This window comes from Copidosoma floridanum, unplaced genomic scaffold, assembly GCF_036245765.1.
Source record: "Copidosoma floridanum isolate Cflo_tuat_1 unplaced genomic scaffold, Cflo_Japanese_pri ptg000025l, whole genome shotgun sequence".
NCBI classification, from domain to species: Eukaryota; Metazoa; Arthropoda; class Insecta; order Hymenoptera; family Encyrtidae; genus Copidosoma; species Copidosoma floridanum.
Window position 1 is genome coordinate 734,818 of NW_028321902.1, and position 24,455 is coordinate 759,272.

The window sequence follows — 24,455 nt, forward strand, 5'->3', positions numbered from 1 at the left end:
AGAGGCTTAGAAAGAGTAGCCATTCACCAACCATGTCACCTAACTCTTCGGAAGCCTGTGTGTCAACTAACTCTCAAGTTAGTACACATAACGTATGTTATTGTTTTATAATAATTGTGTGGGAACTATTCTACTGCATCAATTGATATACTTGTGCAGTTATTTTTATGCTCTTAATTTATACAATTAGTATGTATCTAAGAAACTTGTTTCATCATAATTTAACTTTTCAACCTTAATTGCTAATCGTTTTCCATTCACAGTATGTTACAATATTCTTTTTTTTCACATTCTTACTTGATTTTCTTTACTTTTTAAGTTTTTTGAAAAATTTTTAATGTACATAAGTTGACTTTTGCATTTTGTGTCCCAGAGTTTTGCTCTCACACTTCAAGCAGAATTTTTCTTTCACACATTTTACAAATCTGTAAAATTATTCTAAATGATACTTAGAATTTAGATAATAACATTTAGAAATGGTTAATATGTTTATTTAAAAATTTATTTGGATTTCAAACAATGTTTGTAGTCTTTTTCATGTGTGTAGGCGTTTTAAAGATCACTACAGTACAGGATGTGGATGTGATACATCCTGGTTTTAAAATGTTTCTCTAGCACTAAATATCGTATTTAAAACACGACACTTGTATAACAGTGCCTTCTCAGTCAAAAATGTATAGCTATGGTTATATTAAAAAGCTATAATCACCCTAGATTATATTATCTATAATCACCCTAGATTATAGCTATATTCAACTAGTAGGTATATATAAACAGCTGCTAATGGCTATTTAAAGTAGGTGTTTACAAAGTGAATAATGGAGCTGAAACTAGTCCCACGCCAGATAGCCTCACCTGGGACGAACTGGGCCTAAGGGGCCCCGGGGCTTGAAATTTTTTTTTTTTGGCTTAAATATGCCAAAAACTGATACATATCATTGCCATTCACCCACGTACGACTTTTATGGGTCTTTGAAGCCGTGAAAGGCCACTTGGCTGGACAAATACTAAGTTTTCCGTTGATATGTATACACATGTAAACGAAAAAATTAAGAAAAAATTTTTTAATTTTTTTAAAACCCATTTTGCCACTTTAAAAGTAAATAAAACAAATGTATATTAGTCCTGCACGCAGTATATTTAAGTTCTCGTAGCCATCAAAGGCCGCCAGGCTTGGAAAACACTGAGTTTTCCTTCGATACGTATACACATGTACACGAAACACCTAGAAAAAAATTCAGAATTATTTAAAAATCTATTGTGCCACTATGAAACCAAATAGAATACGTTCTTATTCGTCTTACACAAAATATCTACAAGTTTTCAAAGCCTTGAAAGGCCGCCAGGCTTGGAAAACACTGAGTTTACCAATAATACGCATACACATGCACACCAAAACATGAGAAAAAAATTCACAATTTTCTTAAAACCTACTGTGCTACTTCGAAAATAAATAGAATAGATTAATACTAGTCCTACACACAGCATTTATAAGTTTTTGAAGCCTTGAAAGGCCGCCAGACTTAAGAAAACAAGAGTTTTCCATAGATACGCTTATGTGCGTGTCCTAAAAAAAATAGGAAAAAAATTTCTAATTTTTTTATAACTTTTGTGCCGGGATAAAAATGAATGAAATATGTATCTACCGAGTACCTAAGTACCTACCTCGGTATCTGCCATACCTACGCACAATTTCGATATCAATGAAGTTGTATCTCAGCACAAAAGTTTTTTAAAAATTTAGGAATTTTCCGCCCACTTTTTTGCATACACGTATACGTGTATCTACGGAAACCTCTTGTTTTCCAAAGCCTGGCAGCCTTTTAAGGCTTGCAAAATGCATTAGAATTATAGGTGGGTATTGTTAAAACATATTTGATTGATTTTTATCTTTGGTCGAAAGTTTACAAAAAGAGAAATTTTTTCTCTAATTTTTTAGAATACGCATACGTATGCGTGTATCTATGGAAAACTCGTGATTTCCGAAGCCTGGTGGCCTTTCACGGCTTACAAAACATCAAAATTGTGGGTACATATAGTAGAAACATATGACATATACTTAACATACTCAAGCCAATAAAAAAAAAGTTTATGCCGCAGGGCCCCTCAGGCCCAATTCGTCCCTGGTAAGGCTACTCCGACGGAGGCTAGTTTCAGCTCCATTACTGTAGGGTCTTCGAACTTAAAGAGATATCTATATTGATGAGATCAGTATTGTATGAAAAATTTTGAGGGCATTTATTTTATTACCGGGAATTCCTACGTTACTGATAGTTGTTACTCACTTTTACCTTACGTTTTTATAAATGAATAATTTTACAGCTAATTTAATGCAAAATGATGAAGGATTCCTTAAAACTTTTGCTCTGAGAAACCGTTTAAGTCTAAATTTATTATAATTCTTTGAGAATTGAAGCTGCACAGTTTCAGCGCGTGATTGTTACAGTTACGTTTTAGGCTATAATCACCTCGGCATTCTTATACGACCATCATTTTGCATAACATTAGCTATGAAATTAATAATTGATAAAAATGTATTGAGATGCCGATGTTACTAAAGTAGACACTTCCACTGATTTACTGAATGTCCTTAAGTATGATGTGATTGTCCCTTTTATTCCTCGGTCTGTAAAAGATGCAAAAAAACGACTGAAAATTTGTGATAGGGTTTGTATATTGACTAAGCACTCTCCATTCGTATGTCTTGATACTTCATTCCTTTTTCAGAAATGCTTTAAAATTATTTAACAGCATCTTCCATCTCCCCTCCGATTTTCCTTTGAGATACGACGTTTTTAGTACTTTTTTACTACTCTAAATATGATACTATTTTCGAAAAGCGAATATTAGATTTTTTTATAAAAGTATATACCTATGTTGCCAGAAACTCAGATTTCTTCGAGTCTGATAGCTAATGCAAAAAAAATTTATCGAAATAAGAGTTCCAACCGATGATATTATAAGGTAAAGGAGGGTATCTCTGGACACTTCAAAACTGGAGAGTACAATCGGGGAGGCTACAATAAACCATAAATGTAATCACTTAGATACTGAAAACCATCAAAACTGGCTGTCCGAGGTTTTTATTAATCTGTTTCAATGGGAAATCTTGACTCGTGTGAGAGCAAACTCACGACTTACTGAAAGCTTACAATTACGTGAAATGATATTAAAAAAGTATTTGTTTCGCTCGCAAACTGTTTTCTATCCATCATTTAGTAATGCAGTATAAATTTTATTTATTATACTCGAAAAATGGTTACTTATTTATAAATTATTGTGTGTCCACGTGTACCCTCCAACTTTTTACGTAGCCGGTAGTAGTCGGACGTTAGTTATCAGTGTCCGAGTACTGCTTCCTGTACTTCAGAGTGTTGTGATTACTCGAACAGCCGCAATATCAAAATATCTTTTAACTTATTAACAATCTTTAGTCACATTTTGTATCTAATTAAAGTAATTACAAGTGTGCTAGGACTATAAGCTGTACGAAAAGGTGTCAAGTACAGTGTTTTCGTCTCCAAGTGTGATCTAAAGCAAGTTGTCTGAAGGTAAATCAAACTTAACCTGGAAATTTTTTTTGAGGCTTGTTCAGACCGATTGTTTATGAGACAAGGTTTTATGCATAATTAATTAAAATGTGTTTTATATGGTAATTTAAGATTTTAAATGCTGACATTATGGCGAAAAATAAAGAAAAATAATTCAAAGAGGCAGAAAAGGTTATTTGTTGTCCAACTACTGCCGCAATCTGTGTCCTAGTAAATCGGCCACATTTAATGTATAAGTCTGAGTACACCCGACTTTTAAGTTTTAAAAAAAATCTTAATATTTAAAAATGAAACCTTCAAAACAGCTTTATTTTTTTTATCAATAGAAAAACACATAATTTTGAAGTTTCCGTGACTTTTCTACTCATTAAACATGGGGTGGTTTTCAAAAAGAAGTGTTTAAACTTCTACCTACAGAAAGTGTCTGAATATACCCTCCTTAACCTTACAACAGTCATTTTTTGAGGAGGTTAATTAAAAACTATGTTTATCATTACTACGGAGTGTTTATGTTGTAAGCAGTTTTGATTTCAATACAGAAATTATTTGTTAAAATTTATATCGCGTTTACGCATCACCACACAATACTGTCTTGAAAATAAGTACACTGAGTTTTTTGGTGTATTTTACACTTATTTTTACTATTTATTAAATATTTTGTCTTTGCAAGAAATTTGTAGCCTTTATAACATATACTTAATACTGTTAATTGTTCTCTTTAAGAAAGTAAACTCATTTCTTATTTGTATACATTCATTTTAACAGTTGCTGAACACTTTGCGGTTGCTATAAAACATAGGTAACTTAGTACGTGTTAATACGAGTCTGAAGTTTCCAGCACTCGCCAGAGCATTTAATGATTAAAAACATCTATAATATCATTCAAACAACTGCAAAAGAACTAACAAACGTGGAAAAATTATTCTTTTAGTTTGGAACTCGAAATATTAAGCCAGCGTCATTTTAGCATTCAATTTTTTTTTTCGTCTCTCGAAAATTCTCTGGGTGAGCGCTAGACTCGTATGTTTATTACGTTCTAGAAAATAATTGTTTACTGCTACAAAATAGTTATCAGATGTGTTAACCTTACGTTTGATTACTTTATATTTTTATACAATTAGTAAATACATTATTTTTGAAAAAAATATCGTTTTGATCCGAGTACACATGTATTACACTTTACATGACTATAACTTTGCTTTTTAAAATATTTTCTTAAAATAAGTAATTTTTTGGGATAAATAAAATGGTAATTTTAAATGAGTAAATGTTTTTTACCCTTTAAGAAACTATGATATTAAGTTCATATTACACTTACATACTTGTAGTACATGCAGTTTTATATTATAGTTTCGAGACATTACCTTCTTGGAACTATAGGATCGTAAAATTATCTTGAGTCAAGTAATGGTACTGTGAATCGTAAGTCTTCTTTTAGCGTGCGTGAGTGAAAATTTATTATTTTTCTTAACCTGGCAGTTTTTATATAGTTGTACAATGTAGGATTAATTAATTACATAATAAATACTAAACATTAAACTCATTACACTTTGTATTAGTAATATTTTATGTGGCATAATGCTTTACAAAACCAAAATTAAATTTTTCTTGACGTGTACTTTTGTACCTTTGCGTAGACGACACATTACGATTTTGTCGGGCTTAATAGGTTTATGTGTAGATGAAAATTGATTTTTCTACAAGACTTACATTTATTTATGATTTTTAGAGAAAATATAAAAAAATTCTTTTCATACACTAATCAACAGGCCTCGGGCAGGGGCTTTATCTTTATAGGTGAGGATAGTTTCAGTTTTATACTTTGTGCCCATGATTACAAAAATACCATACATGCAGGTTTACAGAATAACAACTAATGCAAATAATAATAATAGGTTCGTTACTGTTACTAGCCCGTGATACATTTTTCTTGTTCATGTATTATGGGTTTATCGTGTTTTATAAGCAAATTTTCATTCATTTTTACTTTTATCGATACAACATTATCGTACTAACACCCTTTCACTGAGTCTTTTTAAAAATTTTTAAATAAACATATCATTTTCTGCTTGGAATAAAATAAGTGTTTGGGTTTTTTGTGAGCGTATTCGTTATGTTCAGTAATCCGAAACAGCGCCACCTGCACGGCAAAACCGATGCGATGCTGGATAATACTATTTCTTAGCCTGTTATGAGCTGCAAACTTTGTAAATTATTTTTGGTAGTTTTAATTCAGTATGGTACTTAGAGTATCGACTTTTAGTGTCAAAAATTTGTTTTAAACATATTACAACTATTATTTAATATTTAAAAAAAAGATAATGTAACAAAAAAATTGTTTTCTATTGAATACAAATTCTTAACAGTGAAAATCTATACTTTAAGTACCATAATGCATTGAAACTACAAAAAAGAATTAACAAAGTTTGCAGCCCATAACAGGCTATGTAATAGTTTTATCCAGCATCGCCTCCTTCTTGCCGTGCAGGCGGCGCTGTTTTAGATTACTGCACACAGCGAATACGCATGCATGTGAACGTGTGAGCAATACTTGTACTTAAAATATAATTCAATTTTGTATCAACAGATTTCACCAAATTCGGTGACTACTAAATCAAGGCCAGTTCCAAAATACGATGCCGCAATTTTCCAATTATTCGCAACTTTAGATTTAAATTTTGATCTTACTGGAAGCATACCATTTCAAAAGTTTATGCAAACCATCGTTCCTACGTACGCGCTTCCAACACCGGATGATTTCAGATCTTCGATCTCAGATGTAATATTTAATAACTGTCTCGGACCTCAGCATAAATTGCATTCATGTAATATTATGGGGGTTGTTACCATATCGCTAGACACGAAGTACTACGCAGTATCATTTATCGTTAAAAATCAACAGTATTTTTATTTGGATTCATCAATAATTAAGAATGACTCTTTAACCGTTGATACAGCGGAGGCGTTCATCAAATCATCGGTTCAAATGGCTTATACAAAACATCAATCTAATGTTAAATATGTTATTTCTCAGGGTAGGATTCTGATTGATAGTAAGTTAACAGTTACAATTTCAATGGAAGATAACTCTACAAAAGTAAGTGTGTATGTATACACCTCTTTCCAGACAATATTACAAAATTTACTGAGACACTTTATCGTAACTGATGAAGCACACCAAACGATTATTACAAGCTTAGAAAAATTGAAAGAAAAACTTAGTACTTCTCAGTACAGCATAGGTGATGCTGTTCACGATTTTTCGTTATTTTGTGATCAAGAAACCACCGATGATGATGTTCAGAATGCACTAACAGAAAACATGAGTTACTTCTTTGTCCCCGTTGCCTTACTGTCAAACTATTTTAGTCATCAGTACAAATGCCGTAATATTACAGAAGAGTATACAAAACAAATGCATCTTGCATTGCAGGAATTAATCCCTGTGGAGGCTATCTTAGCACAGTCGTTGTACGAAGAATGGTTACAACCATTTTCACTTGACAAGTATAAAGATTGCGAAACCAGACTTTCAACAAATAGGTTCTGGAATTATATCCAAACTGAAAAGGTCGAAGACCCAGAATACAATTTGAAATCATTATCTACATTTGCTATGCAACTAGCTAATTTACCGTGCGCTGTCAAGGAATTAACAGTGGATTCGGCACAATACATATTTAGATCAAAAAACAAAAATTGTTATCAAACTACAGCCATTGTGGGCTGTACTGTATTAAACAGTTGATTTCTGAAGTTCATGTACTTTATTATTTATTACAATTTTACTAATACGTTCAGTTAAAAAATACTTTTTTTTAAACAAATTGTTCAACATCGCTGCTGCGCTTCAAATTTTAAGAAGTATAAAGATAATCCAAACTGAAGTGTTAATATTTGCGTGTTACTGTTCTTCTGAAAACTTTGTCGATCATTAACGTTTGTGATTATTTAAATGTGATATAAATTATTACACATATAAACGTTATACTTAAGTACATAAAAGTTATCTCTGTGGTTAATAATGTAAATTTTGTCGAATACAATATAAGCAATGTAATAGACCGAATATACATTAAGTATATTGAGTAGCATTTCTCTATTTTTCTATAATAAATTCAACTCTAATCCATATAGTTGGAAAACAGTATGTAACTATAGATTTAAAGATTCCATTTAAAATAGAAGTTAGTTTGTAATTAATAATTCAAGTTACGCATTTCCCTTCACAAATTTCAGTTTACATCCACATTTGTTACGATACGTGTGTTAATGTATGTGTTAAACATTTACAATCGTTCTATACGACGTAACAGTTTGCTTCATTTGAGCTATTTTCAGATTTCACTATAATTTTGTTCAACGCCATTAATGTACGTGTATCTATGCACTTCTTACAAATTACATGTGATAAATTTGTAGTCTGACTAATTGTAATGATTGCTAACCAAAGTCCATTCAAAGTAAGTTTAGTAGAACTAAAATTTATTAAATCTATTTATTGTTGTTATAATAATGTTCAATGCATTTCATAAGATATTAGCAATCTAAGAGTACTACAAAGTCACGTTTATAAAAGCGCATCAAATGCACTTTTAACTGGTACAGTGTAACTTACGTTAATTTAATCTTGTATGTCTTGTAAAATAAATAGTTTATTAATAAATATTTATAACAAACTCGTTTTATTTTTTGTAATAACACCAGCCACTTACCATGGCAGTGGTGTATTTCAAAGACAATGGGAATAATTTCATTATTTAAGAAAATTGATTTCCTACAATACTTAAAATCATGTGGAAATATAATATTAATAAAAAAATTTCTGGCTCATTTATAATAATAGGTATCCAGTTACAAAGAAAGATTTTAATATCATCGGTCAATGGAATTCAGAGGTACGAACAGTTATACACATGTAAACTCAACACCCACAATCATCTACATAGATTTGTCTTCAGTGTATTCTAAATAATTATTTTGTTAGTTTACAATATTATCAATGAAAAAATGTAATTATAATACTCAATGTTTCTCTACTCTGTTTATTCTTTCATGTAAACATCAACATTTCAATTTATAAATATTTATCTTAATTTATATTTGTATATTATGTTGATCTGATTATATTCAGTTTGTGTTATTATATTTTAACACTAGCCTTGGAGGACGCGTGCCAAAGATTAGTTTGACAACTACCTTCATCATATTTTATAAGATTTCAGATTTACTTCGATATAATCGAATCTTCAATCAATACTAATCGCTATCTCCCTTTTATAACAGGATTTGTTTAAACGATTCTGTCTTTTAAAGTCCCTACTTCTAGTTTTAAGGAGATGAATAACTTTGTTATAACATTTGTGTTACTAAACACGCCAGTTTCAAAGAATCTATAAATTAACTAGTGTACTGCAATTAATAAATATAACGGTAAGTTTTTCATATTTTATTCAAACGAAAAAATTGTTAAATTACGCCCAAAAATATTGATACAAAAAAAATTGAATAGCTTAAAAATTAAACTGGCCTACAAACAAAATAAATGTGCTGAGATCGCAATAAAAAAAGTTACACTGTTTACCACATTATTTGTTTTAGGATACATCACTCAAAATTAAAAAAATCATTATCATTGCTACTGACAATATTAACAATATGATACTATAATTATGTTATACTGATCAATAATTGTTAATTCTCATCACCATTAAAAAATTGTAAAAAAAAATTAAAAAATGCAAAATTAAGTTTTTTTCAGAACTGACTTTTAAAATTTTTTTAATGTATATTTCTACATTTCTGAGATTTTTATATAAACGTACTTTCATTTTTTAGATTTAATAAAGTTACATCATTATTATTAGAAGAATGCGTACTTAGTAGTTATCAAAATATGACAATCGTGATTTTTTGAGAGAGTTCACATTTTTTATGATAGTTATTACAAAAGACATTATTTATCTTTATTTCGTCGTACCACAACGAGACAACTGATTACATACGATTAGGACATGGACAGTTGTTAAATGCTAATTTAGTAAAATGAAGAGGTATTGTACTATTATAGCTATACAATGTTGAGTCGTATATATTCCAGTACATTTATTGTAAAATGTAACCATACAAAAACCTTGGTTACAGTCTAATCTACATCAAATATAATGTATCAAGAAAAATGCTTGTCGATCCGGCTTCCTACGAAGGAGACATATTTAAAATCAAAATTAATGCATGCTACCATTGATTCACCATTTTGAATTGCCACTTATTGATTATCAACCATCACTGGGACTCTAAAAACTATTTACCTAGAACTTTTCTTACCATAGCTATGCAAAAAATCTTTATTTAACATTAATAACAAGAATTACAAACAAATTTTAGGTATTACATTTTGTCTAAGGTTAGGAGTTCACTTTCATAAATTGGCTACGATTTTCCTCGAATCGACATCAAATATGCTTGAATTAGAAAAAAAATGCCCATCGATCACACTTTCCATCTGGGATACATTATAGTTGGTGATAATAATGGCCACCATCTTGAATTCACTAAATGGAATTATCATAACTAGATACTGAGTAGCAATTTTGACTCTTAAAATTATTAACCTAACATTTTTAACGTTAAAACTGTACAAAAAATGTTCATTTGACCGTTAATAAACATAAAAATAAAAAAAGTCATAAAATTTTTATTTTTATAACGTTTAGGAATCTTTTTTAAAGGTTTTGCCACAATTTTCCTTAAAATTTTATCAAATGTAATTTAACTACACAAAAAGAAAGTCAACTCGATATTTTATTTAAAAGACATGTTTTGTATTAATAATGGCCGCGATCTTGAACCCGTCATTTTTAATCATTAATGTTAGATGCTAAATGATCCCCAAAACTATTTACTTTGAACTTTTGTTACCATAACTACGCAAAAAACGTTTATTTTACCTTTAATAGCAACAAAAAATTGAAAATCTTAGGCATTCCATGTTTTTTGAGGTTAGGAACCCATTATCACGATGTGGAAATTGTTTTCGTGTTATTTACATTAAATGAGCTTCAATAAAAAAAAAATGCATGTCGATTTGCTGTCCTCCCCCCGCATTCTACTACGTTATGATTATAACAACTCCAAATCCCCCTTCCCCTCCATCTTTCACAGTGTTTAAGCATCTTCTATATTTGAAAATTTGAGAGATTATTATATTTTCTACAAAAATTTATACATGACATAAAAATCCGAAGTACGCTGTTTAATGAAAAAATTTTTGATGTTTTTTTTTTAATTACGTAACTTGACTGAATATTTTAAGTTTCTTATGATTAAGTTAAAATTTTTATGATACGTGAAAGAAATTGTATCTTTAGTAAATGTTCTTCGATGTAAAATAAAGGTTGCCTAAGACAGATTGAGGAAGCCTTGTGCCAATATATTGGCAGTGATCGCTAATGTGACTTTCAATTTGTAAAGAAAATATATACGGAATAATATTGTTAATGGCTTTTCGTAAACAGAAAAAGAAATAATCATGAGCATTTTAAATAAATAAAATGTACAATTTAATCACTATTCTTATATCAATTTCATATTTGTTTTATCATAAAAATTGTTTATTACATTCAATTAAACAAATTTTTAAATACATAACATCATTGTGTACCCATAAGGATTATTGTACCCGTAGTAACTTAAAACCATTGATGGACTGAAACTTGCAACAGTAAAAAAAATAATAAAACAATTTATATTTGTGGCTACGCATCACTCACAAAGATTTTATTGGTGATGTAACGTGTAGTATATATCAACTAATTTGGAGGAAGTACTACATTTTAATCTGTTTCGATACTGATCATGTATGTAAGACCAGTTTGAAAAAAAACCTTCTAACTGAGCTGTTGATGCTGGCATAAGAAATAGTTTAATAGCGGTTTGTGACAACTTGGGGTACATACTTTTAGCTAAAATCCAAAATGCAATGGGCTTTTTGCACTTCATCAATAAAATATGTACATTTTCATACATGTCCAAAAATCTGTGCAACTCTTGGGCCGTTTCTCTATCTGTGTTTTCCTCTATAAATCGTATTGCCATCGATTTTTCTTCATCTGTGAGGAGTTGTCCTCTATAAACGGGATGTAATAAATTTGCCGCAAAGTTGACAGGCCATAAAGCTTTTTTTATCCTTCCCTGTAAGAGTTCTTCATCATAGAGAGAAGATTCACGAAATGATAGCCACATTTCTGCGGAATCAGCTATATTTACTTTTGGACCTTGACACTTATTAACTAAAGAGCAAATGGGTTGTAAAGTGTCTACAGTTGTCTGTAATCGTTGATGAAAAGTTTCATCATGGATTATTTCCATAATTTCTTCCTTAATGTTTATGTCTTCTACCATCGATATTCTTTTGATGATGTCAATGTTTTTCAAAACACTTTCACAAGTATCACGAGAAAAGCAAAAACGAACGTCTGGAAAATTTTTTAACTTTGTTCCTCCTTGTGATACTATAAGTGCAGCTACTTTTGGATTTTGAAAAACATTTACTACTTTTCTAACATTTCCAATGAAATCTTCATCAGTCAATGATTTTACAAATAAATTTCCACTGTGGCTACTGCATGAGGACTGCCACAGTTGTCGCCCGTCATGCGATTGGGCTTGTCGCGCTCCACTCAAAATATTTGAAGCATTGTCTGTTACGATGGCATACACGTCAGAGCCAAATTTATCTTTTGCCACAGTGATCGCTTCATTAATGATTTTTTTCAAAGTTTCTCCATCGTCTCTTTCTAATGATGCATCTCTAAACATCAAAAATGATTGATCCGCATTGATGTTACGCAAAGTACATACCATAAGTTTTCTGTTGTTAGCTTTATTGTGCCAACCGTCGACAAGAATAACGGCTGGTCTATTTTCAAATAACTTTTTTCTTTTATCTAATACTTCTCGATAAAGACTATCGATGAGAGAAGAGGCCAAAGTTTGTCGACAAGGCAATTTATATTGAAAATCTATCTTACACATTAGTTCAACGAAGCTTTTAAAAAATTTACTCTCAACAGTCTTGAAAGGTATGTTACATGCAACAAAGAATTTGGTCAGTCGTATATGTAACTGCTGTATCAAAAGTTTTCTATTAGTTGTATTATCGAGTAAATGATCGTCTATGTAACCCTGCAAAAAAAGTAATATGAATTATAAACATAATGCACTTTAACTGATGGTTATATTTAATATTGAATATAATTAATAATGGAAAAAGAATTCACAAATTGTTTTAAAAACAAGTCAGTCAGGATGAACTGAAATCTATCAACCGTAATTCATAGTGAAAGTACGTGACCGAACATTAAATGTATCAAAATTATAAATTAAAATGCTAACGAAACAAGTGCTGCCGATAAGCCTAATTAATTGTTGTATCTCTAAAAGAAATAGCCAATCAATTTCATTTGCTTACTTATAAGCCATAAAAATTATTAATGAATTTTATTAAAATTACAGTCACATGACAGATACGCTTGTGTCTGTTGACTAATTAATTGGGCCTGTTTGACAGCGACCAAAATTGTAAACGATATTCGTAAGAATAACGAAAAAAAGTATTGAAATAAAATTTAATAGAAAATAGAAAGATTGTTAATCATTAAGTTTTTGCATAAGGTTGTTTAGAAGTAAAGAGGGAATGGACGAGAGTGGAGAGATTTCCCTATGCTAATAATTACATTGGGTGCTGTAGATATTTTTTTTTCGCCCTTTAAACTATCCAACTATCTTAAAAAATTTGTTTACTCGATAAAAATGTTTGACATAAATATAAAACGAAATCTGTAATGTAGTTATAATAATATTTTCATTATTAATTGTTTTGAAATTTTAAGTTAATGATGATGTGATTTTCTATTTTTATGCTCAAATATTTTGCTCATAAATTCCCAAATGTTAATGATCTTGGTATTGATCGATGCTAAATATTTCCAAGAATGTGTTGCTTTATTTCAAAACAAGTTTGATGTAACGAAAAGAGTTATCGCAAGTTGATTGCGAGTACAACTGACTCTCTCTATTTTACACTGTAGTTAAGCAGTTAAAATTACGCATCTGTACGATTTTTTACTCCGTTAATAAGCTCGTAATCGATTTGAAATTTTACAGAGACATGGCTTAAATAGTTGACTATCTATACTATTAATTTTAATTTTTTATCATTACTCGTGATTTTCTTCTAAACAACCTTAAAAATCATAAAAATATGTTTGATGAACTAACATTTGGCTGGTACGCATAACACACAACGGGTAAAGCCCTCAAGTTGAACAAAAAATTGTAAGTATAATTATTTTTTTAAATTTTAGTTACTGTCTCTAGTGCCTGCATCTTTAAGCATCGTTTTATTAACTTATACATTCAAAAGTATATTTCCTGACGTATGTAAGCATAGGTTATTGTAACTCAACAGAAAAACGATGTGGTTTTACATGATAAAATTATAAACTCAACTATGCGGTTGTGTCAAACCATATCGTGATTTAGTGCAGAGTTTTAATTGTGTAGTAAAACCACGTGGTATTTTTTAAAGAAAAACATATAAACTGTACTCTTACTGTTTTTAATTATAGTGAGTTTGAATATGAAAATCTAAACATTATAATAGTTTAAGATATTAGGATACCTTATCACCTTCTAGTTGCTCGTCATACAAATTGTTGTCCTCGATATCTATTGGACAACGAATATTGCTTCGACACAAAACTCTGAAATTAAAATTTGTTAGATGTATTCCAATGTTTTAAAAATGGTAAGGTGATGAGAAAAGTATTACTTATGCGACTTTAGTTCATTGATTGTGTGATTGATGAAAATTTTTTTACAGGAAAAACACATAATAGCTTCAACTTCACCATTATAACTGTTTAAAAGATCTACAAACATTGGTTTGTCTACCTCCGGCTCACCACCGACATCCATTTTACTAGAAAAAAATTTAAAAAAGCTTATAAGTAGTAGTAAAATGGTCGATATGGCCAAAAGTAATTACCTTAAAATTTAGTGGAGTAGTATATACAACTGTAAATGTGTATGTAAAGATTCAAAGAACCACAATAGTAAATCGGTCGATTAGACTTTGATGAAGCTGACGTCAAAAAAATTGTTGAATGGTGAGAAATCGTAAACTGAAAAAATGAGATATTTCAAGGTGAGAGTAACACTTGGGTATAAATTATGTAATATACGTAATTTTTGCATATAAATCTGGAAACGAAATAAATAACAGTAATTTTGGATCGGTTAAAAAACAGTGTTTTGATAATTTTCATCTATCTTTTGCCAAATTGTGTTCGTTTGAAATGTACCAACCAAATTATAAATTGAACAAAAATTTCTTTGGAATAAGAAGGGAATTATTATCAATTGCAACAAAACAATATTTATTAACAATGACAGCACACTCACTTATGTAAATTAACATTTTTTTCATAATTGAGGACAGTAAAAAGGTATATCTGGTCAAAAAAAAATTTCAAATAAAAAAACTTTTACACGTACAGAAGTAAACAAAGACTAGTCTTATTCGATTTAAAGTCAATCCATTACATACTAGGTGAGGAATAAATGAAACTAATTTCCTTTATTTAACGTCGGTTCTTGGGCGAAATATTCAAAATTAGCTTTTGTACTCGCTTATGTCTTTAATAGTTATAGTTAGTTTTTTTAAAAATCGTACTGGGTAGAGAATAATTATCTGCTGAAAAAGTTCATGTAAAAACTACATCTTTTGACCACCCATAAGCAAAGATAATAAATATATCGTAGAGTAAATAAAATTGTCATATAAAAAGACAGAAGATGGACATGTATACAGAACTTCGAAGAGGTAAATAGTTTTACTTTGAACTCGTCTTCCTTACCAGCGTAGATGTACCACCTTCCGTGTGAGTATTTATTAGGCAATCAAAACAAAACAATAATCTACAATGTGCGTGCGTGTGTTTATTGAGCAATCAAACAAAACAATACAATTACTTGTTATGGTGTAATATTTCATCCAACTGTTATTTAGCAATAGTTTCAAACACAATTTGCCCTTACGTGAGCAAGCATCGGCGATTAGCCACCAAACAGTTTTTTAGTTTTACCAATAAATAAAACATGCTCTAAGCCGAAAAAACATTTGCGATTACAAACCTGACTTTTTTTTAGTATGGTATGTGAAAAAAGTGTATCCTTAGGTAAGCAAGCATCGGTGATTACGAACTTAACTAATATTTTGTATTATTTATTCATAAAATTCTCTATTAGGCAAGTAAGCATCGGTAATGAGAATCTCTACAGCTTTTCAGTATCATTAACTATGAGAAAATGCCCTTAGGCAAGTAAGCATAAGCGCTTAGAAACAGGTTTTTAGTACTATTTATTAATAAAATATGCCCTTCAGCAAGAAAGCTGTGGCTATTAGCAGTGTAACTGTATTTCAGTATATTATATTGAAAAAACAAAACATATTTTCTTGCAAGCAAGTATCGGAGATGAGGAACCTAATTGCAGTAATCGAAGATTTTTACTCGCCCAGGGGCACAGTTTATTAATGAATTATACTTAAAAAACTGTGGGGTTTCTAATCGCCGATGCTTACTCGCCAAATGATAAGCTTTTTTAATTAAGTATACTGAAAAACTGTTTGATTGCTAATCACCAATGGATGGTTAAATAAAAACACTTTTTATTAAGAACTTATGCTAGAAAACAGTTAGATTGCTAATTACGGATGCTTGTTCAGTGAAAGTCATACTTTACTGAAAAATAATGTTAAAAAACTGTTAGGTTTTTAATCGCCAATGCTTGATTGCCTAACGACAAAATTCATAAATAAATAATACTGAAAAACTGTTGAGTTTCCAATCGCCAATGCTTACTCGCTTAAGGAAACATTAGCTACAAAATTAAAAAAAAATTGACCTCTATCTTATTCCTATGTGAAGATATTAGATTAAGAAGAAACCTACATTTAATTTAATCATTTCAGAACACAGTGCGGCATGGCTCTGACATTATTGCTCATATTTTTTACCCCTGTATTAAAATCTTTATAAATATGCGGCTATTGCGCTATTGGAGTCCAATAATGCATCTGACGTCTTGCTACTAGTTTTTCTTTCTTATAACAGCCCAAGTGTGACGCAAGTTGCATAAACCGTACGTATACTATGCTTAATATGCGAGGACTTCGATTGATTATTTGTAAAAGCCACATATTTACATCGTATCTCTTCCAAAAGAGTGAAAATTGCAGAACACAATATTCATCCATGATTTCTGCACCTCAAAATCATCAATTTTTTCATATTTTCCTTATTCGATTGGTCCGGGACAAGAGTTAGTTAATCGGTTAGGCCGGGAAAATAGCAGTTAAGGAGGTTCGGTAGTGTTAGTGGGGGAAAATCTCAGAGAGGCAAGGGGAGGGAGAGCGTCTGGCAACGTTGTGAATTTTTTCGGCTGCTGGCACGTCGTCTACTGTTGTTGTCGTCTACTGCTGTTGTCGTCGTCTACTGATGACAGTGTATTTATTTATTCGGTTAAATTTTTTATAATTAAATTGTCAATTACAAAAGGAGTTTTTACTATTTCATTACATTTCAAAGCGCGCTCCAAAAGCAGCGTTGCCAAGTCGTCTGCTGCGAGCACATTTTTTGCTATTTTTTAATAGAAATTTGTGGTAGGGCTCTCTCAAACTTTGACAAAATATTACTTTGACAATATTCTTTAATTTTAAAAAAAAAAAAAGCAAGTTCATTTAGCCGTTTTTTTTTTATGTGAAATTTAAGTGATTTCTCCATAAGCCTACATGTTATAATATTGTTTTTTCAGATCAATATATCTTGAAAACAGTGTGGTTAAACCCTTCAAAAATTTATCTGTAATTTGATACTATTATCCCAAACAACATATCGAAATTTCAAAAATTTTCATCATAAAAAATAATCACTACTGAACCTCCTTAATCGGTTGGGCCGAGAAAATGGCTGTTAATCGGTTAGATTTTTTTACAATTACGAGAAATGGGCAATTCTAATCATTTCAAAAGTTTGTTTGGACGAAAGTGCTCTAAAGAAGGATATGCTTTCCAGTCCTAACTCAATTTTGAAAAAAATGGAGTTAATTGGTTTGTCCGGGAAGCCACAGATATATATGATTTATCACGTTAGTATACAAGGTTATAGTGAAATAACATTTCTACAAATACTGTTTCAGTCGAAACATGGAGATACATTTAGTACGCCGTGAACTAGTGTAGTCACGTATTCTGAATGGTTTGAGCGCATGGTAAATGCAAAAGTATCCTTGTTCTTCCCTTAATAAAATTTTCTTTATTTCTCTATGATTTGTCAAGTGAGTATGTAAGGTTAATATTTGTATGATACAAAACGTCGAGAAAAGTAGGTACGCGATTACTCTCTTCACCCATTTGGAGGAGTGGCATAAGCACATTGTAATTATAAAAATAGATCTGCTAAGAGATAATAATCCTGATAAAAGATTGTTTCCGATTTAATATTTATTAACTTACTAAATATTGTAATGAAGAGTAAGCAACCCTAAAATGTGGGTGTAATTGAAAAATGTAAGGAAATTACGCGATCAATCTCGTTACGTACTCGGGGTAGCCTTCACAGATTCTCTCCATCGTTATAAATAAGTTTCTCTATTTTTATACGATTTTTTAAGCAAGTCCCTAAAGTCGTAGGGAATAAAAACCCCTAAAAATATTTTTATCTTCAGTAATGTTGAGGGAGAAAGTAAGCAATCACTTTCGACGCTTATACGGGATGACTTGGCCACATTAGCGATATAAACTTTGACTTATCCAGTCCTCAAAAATAATATTTTCCGTTTTTTGATAAATTGTTGAGGCAGTATAGAAAGTAATAACAAACGAACAGCCCTTGAAGTAATTGTAAAATTAAAAAATGTGAAGACAAGGACACGATTACATGCGTAGTTGAAACTCAGTGACTGAGGTAAAGTGTAATTGTATAATCCTATTTGTTTTATTCTTAAAAACAAATGTACTTTTTTGTTTAAATCTTTGAGCAGGTATATTAAAGTAAATGTTCATTTCAAAAAATATTTTATAATCAATAACGATGAGAAATAAAAATCGCCATCTTGCTCAATGTTTACAGATAGATATACAATCAGGCACGCTTAGTGCAAATAAAAGATGATTTGCATTTTTATATAATAAGTCAAGCTTTTCCGCAAAATTATAGCAAATGAATATCACCATAAATGTGTTTTTAATCGAAAACGTGAAGAAAAGTACGCTATTACATTTCCAGTTTCTACAGAGTGCCTTCGTGACGATGTATGTATAACATTGGACCTGTTTAAGAAATATTGTTTCTTTATATGACTTGTTAGACAAGTATACTAATGTTTAGGGAATCTTAACATTCAAATTTTTTTTTTTAATCGACGACGTGAGGAAAAGTAGGCAATAATAAAGTTTAATTACAGAGGAAGATTAATAAAAGAAAACTGTAACTGGAAAATCATGCAAAAAGCTATAGTGTTAAATTAACATCCTAGAAAAAAGATTACTGTACAAAAGTCCTGTCTTAACGATATCTATAACTTTTTTCCCGAACACATAAACTTAAAATGTTAATGTACAACATTATAGTGAAGAAACTATTTTTGTGTATTTAAAGCTGACGAGTGAAATTGCTGAAAATTTTTTCCTTTGATAAAATTCTACTGACTGTAAGCTATAACGTTCTTTAATATAAATAAAGCAGTACATCAAACAACTGAACTGGATGGAAAATACTAGTGTAATAATTTGTTCAGGCAGCTTCAAAAAAATTAACAGCAAATACTAAAGTATAATACCTTAAGCTACCTGAGTAACAAAGGGTATGATTTTGTATAAACATATATTGCATTTTATTAAGCAGCTGTGCATTGGTAATTATGTATATATAAGAAGTTCCAACTATCCTATTGTCATTCAGTTAGCTTATATAGTTAACAATGTATAAACGTTAAAAATGTTTTATCAAACACATGTTACACATAAAGACAAGATTATAAATTATTGTAAGATTACGCAATTTGAAAAATAACATACACTATTAATTAAATACCCACGAGTAATAAGTTGAGAAGCATTTGAGTAATGATGTAAATAAAAATCAAAATTTTGTTTGAAACACTTATCCACTTAACCTTGAATCTTTATTTTATTTTTAACGTGATTTTTTTTCAACGATCTACCATACATAAGCGAAGAGAAAAGTCTTTGTGCATGAGAAAACTTACTAAGCACAAAAATAACTTGCTCTCAGATGCTGACTAATTAATTTTGTTTAATAAAATGTTAAAATATGCAGTTTGTCATCATGTGTCACAACTAAAGCTAAAAACGAGCTTAAAATACCTATACATACAAAAACACAAGCACAAAATATCGACCAACCTGCTAACACAACACGACAATTCAAAAACTGATGCACTCTTGAATTTTATTTATTAACTTTTGAACACTTGCTTTTGGCCTAAAAAACTTAAATTGTCTGGACACAGCTGTGCAGACCCACCAGTAGGTCTGTATAGACATGAAGCATGCATGCCAGGTCTAATTGCGACGGTCAACCAGACCTCATGCGGACCTATCTAAAGGTCTGTATAGACCTCATGTATGCAGACCAGGTCTAATTAACATCCCTGCCCTCAACTCGACTGCTGATGAGAGACAAAGAGATGACAAGTTTCTAGGCCCAAGGAGATTCACAGGGTGTGATGCAAGCGTGGTAGTCTAAGAATTCTTGGACAGAGCAGCTGACCACTCTGAACCAGAGAGGGATGGAGTTAAGAGAATGATCACCCTTTGACCTTAGCTAGAGGCCGAGGAGCGATGCTAAACGAACGTTTTTTGTCGACTTTATAAAGGTAGTTCTCGCATAACACTTGCGAGCGGTGCAAAATCGCTGCGGGCGAAGCGTAGCGGTGGATGTCGGCGGCTAGTGGCTCGGTCCTCTCCAATTCTGGCGCTTATATTTAAATGACTTTAGTACTACTAGCTCTATTTTACTCAGTTATTTAACACTTTACTATAAGTTTTAACTTTTTTATGAATCCGATTTTTTGATACATTTTTGATAACTGTTCTGCAATACTGTTTTGGTAGGAATATGATAGTCTTTTTTAAACGATTATAATCAATTTTTAACAATAATTAACAAAAATGAATGTAAATATTTAGTCAGCGATGTTTGTAGAACAAGCATTTCGCACACACTTACGCCTATAGATTTATATATTAAATAATTTTCATAAGCTCGTTATAGCTAACGGTTCAGCTAAATGCTCTTTTACAAGATTTAAGAAACTTTTTATTAATGGACACTATCACAAAAAAAAATGATATGATTTTTGCAAACAAACTTTTGGGTGGAAAAATAGTTGAAAAGCATTTTTAATGCATTACTTCTTGCAAATTTCGGTTGATTATTTTAAAAGGATTGTATCACACATAAAAAATCTAAGGAACCCATTCAAAAATTTATGCAAATCAACATTGTATTTAGAATAACAAATCAAAATTTTATATATGTGCGATTCACAATTTTCGACAAGTTATGTATTTAATATCTGTACTCTTGTAGGATACATCCCATGTTGCAACGACGAAGTGTTCTAGGATCTGTATGAACAATGTTTTGTCCATTAAAATTATTAAGTTTATACATGTATCGAGTAAAAACATTTCCTATACTGTTGAAAATGATAGAGATTTTATTTAATAATTGTAACATTCGGATAAATACACAATATTTTTATAAAAAATTTATCTAACTATGACTAGTTAAATTGATTCATTTAGAAAAATGTAAGAACATTCTGCATAACATTTTTTAAGAGTCACAATGAAATATGTACTATCATTAAGTTGCTTACATTTCAAAAGACGTGATACGTCTCGAAACATGCAGAAGCTATTTAATATTGTACTTTAATGAACTACTTCAGTTTGACAATTAACTTGAAAAGCAAACAATGCACTTATTTGAAAGTTACCATTGTATTATACCTATGTACCATGTTTCTATGACATTGTTTATTTATTTATTTATTTTTTTTTTTTTCAATGAAATATTTGAATTTTTAATAGTAGTTACATGTTTAAAAAATAATGATTACTAATTCAAGTTTTTCTGCTGTACATTCCATTATGAGTAGTCACATTCTACAGTTTTCTGTCACTTATACCTTCTTTAAAATCATTAAATAATGGAGGGACAATGCGAGAGAGATAAACGTTTCATCTCGCATTCCATTGTCTTCCTAAATCCGTAATCATCCTCTCACTCTGTATATTTGCATGTTTTTGCCCAAGTAAAACTGTGAAGTACTCTGGAATAATGGCCATGCTCAATAAATAACGAAGATTTCCATCATCAGTACCTAAACCATTATATGCATAGGTATTAATACAATATTGTTTACGATTATGAACATACAGTCAATAATATAGAAAACTACCGTTGCCGTAGTAGTTCACAATTAAACGCTATCGATGAATCTCGCGGACTCTCTTCCTTTCCACACCACATTTATAATATCACACTTTATCAGATATACTTAAAAACTATATAACTCGTTTCTTAATTTTTCATTTGAATTTGAAGCAATTAAAGAACAGAATATCATCTACTTAAATAATACAATATAATTTACAAAAGACCGCCTCCGGTGTACAGAAATTACAATTTCTAAATAATTACTTCCTTAGTGCTTGCCTTTTTATAAAATACTTTCTTTAAATTATAATTGTATTTCAGGTAACTTATGACACATAAAATTACATTTTATAAAACTCTTTGAGACAAATTTGTAATTGCCCTCAACCGTCTTGGTTTATTAAAACTTATTTCAATTTAAATAAATTTAAATAAAAGTTCATATAAACTTAAGATAAAACAAACAAAAAAACTGTATATTGTTCGTAAAATACATTAGTATTTTTAGTTACTAGGAGGCTCCACCCATACAAATACGTTTTATCAAACTATTTGAAACAGATGTTCTACTTTTCTTATCCATCATTAATTGAAACTTTTCTCATATTAAATAAAACTGCATATAAACTACAAATAGATCAAAACAAAAAATCATATTTTTCGTCAAATACATTAGTATTTTTTTTTACTAAAAGGCTTCCCCCTTTACGCTTTTCTCACCATCGGTTAATAATAAGTAGCATGTGTTTCGTAATTTCTGAAGGAAAACTAAATGATAAGCTTTTTCAGAACAAACATATTTTTAAGCAACGTATAAGGTTTAATTTTTTTTTCTAATTTTCAAAATTTCATGTGTACACGAATGCTAATACAATTCATACTAAAAGCGACATCACTCAAGTCTAAGTGTAATTATGAGTAGTAGTCCAATAAAAAAACATTTTTCTCGTCCATGACATTTTTATCTTTTTTGTAAAAAAAATTCACTTACATACAGAACTTAAAAGGTGTTGATACTATACTTCTTCAATCACACTTTTTTCCGGCTTTGGACAGGCAGCCATTTAAATGCTGGTATATTTAAAAAGTATAGAACACTGTTTGAAAAAATCAAAGTTTGAGAAACTAGTTAAAATATTCTTGAGACCAAATTATTAAATTCAGAGTAAGTTGTGAAACCTGTTTAATACAATAACATATTGTTTCTTAAAAATTTTTCCTTGTCTACAGACTCTTTTCATTCACGTTTTTTACTTCGCATCTTGATATATGCTTAACATTGCTCAGATTTCAACTCTTTTACAAATTCAAAAATGTTTGGATTCGGTGCATAAAACATTTTATTTAGATAAAATTGAATGAATTCATAAAATTTCATCGTTATGCTCATATTGAAGTAACTTCAACAAAGATGCTGTACTACTCGATATTCTAATGCAATATATATTTTAGATGTATGGGAACGAATTTGACAATGTGCTTTAATGATTCGGAAACCAATTTGATCATAAGCCTTAATGATTCAATGAACAGTGGGAGCCAATTTGACTTTTTTTTATAAATTTGGGAACCAATTTGTCTACGTTCCAAACAACCATTAATTTAAAATGGTCTCGAGTTGTAGGGCATACGTTCATAAACCACAACGAGGCCGATACGTAAACTCACAGAGACAGTTTATAGTCTCCGAAATTACTTTTCAATCTCGATATTTGTTTTCCTATGCTCTCGTCTTTGCCGTTCCCGTTCATTCTAGTGCAGGTACACTGAAAAGAGAATATAGGTTTACCCACCCGCGTCTTGCTCTACTACACAGTGTATACACCCTACTTGTAAGTATGTGTATATGTTGGTTTCATGCTTGAAAATTTTCCCAATGTTATCGCGGTGGTGGTGTAGCACAGCTTCTGTCAATAAAATCGCTACGCCCGCACGTTATCTATCATTTTCTCGTGTCGAGGGATGCTCTCGCCTCGCAGTTTCGAGTACTTGTATATGAACTATACTCGTGCATACGGATGAGCTTGCTTGTACGAAGTGTGAGATGTGCTGACGTTTTTTGTATTTTCGGTGCAATTATGAGAGTTGGGGTGCCATGTGAGGAAGCTAAAATGAGACTCTCTGTACACTTTGTGGGAGCACCACCGAAATCCAAACATTTGTTTGCATTTTATTCTAAGTAGGAAATCATCAAAAGTTGTTTGTCAAAGTTAAAATTTTTTAAGTCTGCGGAATACCCACGCGAAATTATATCGTTGTCGCGAAATTCATCACCCATAAGTCGACTTATCCAACTACTCTCACGAGCTAACTTATCTATAGCCGCGCTTATATGGACGGAAGTTCGTTTCTTCGCCCGAGACGATTCGAA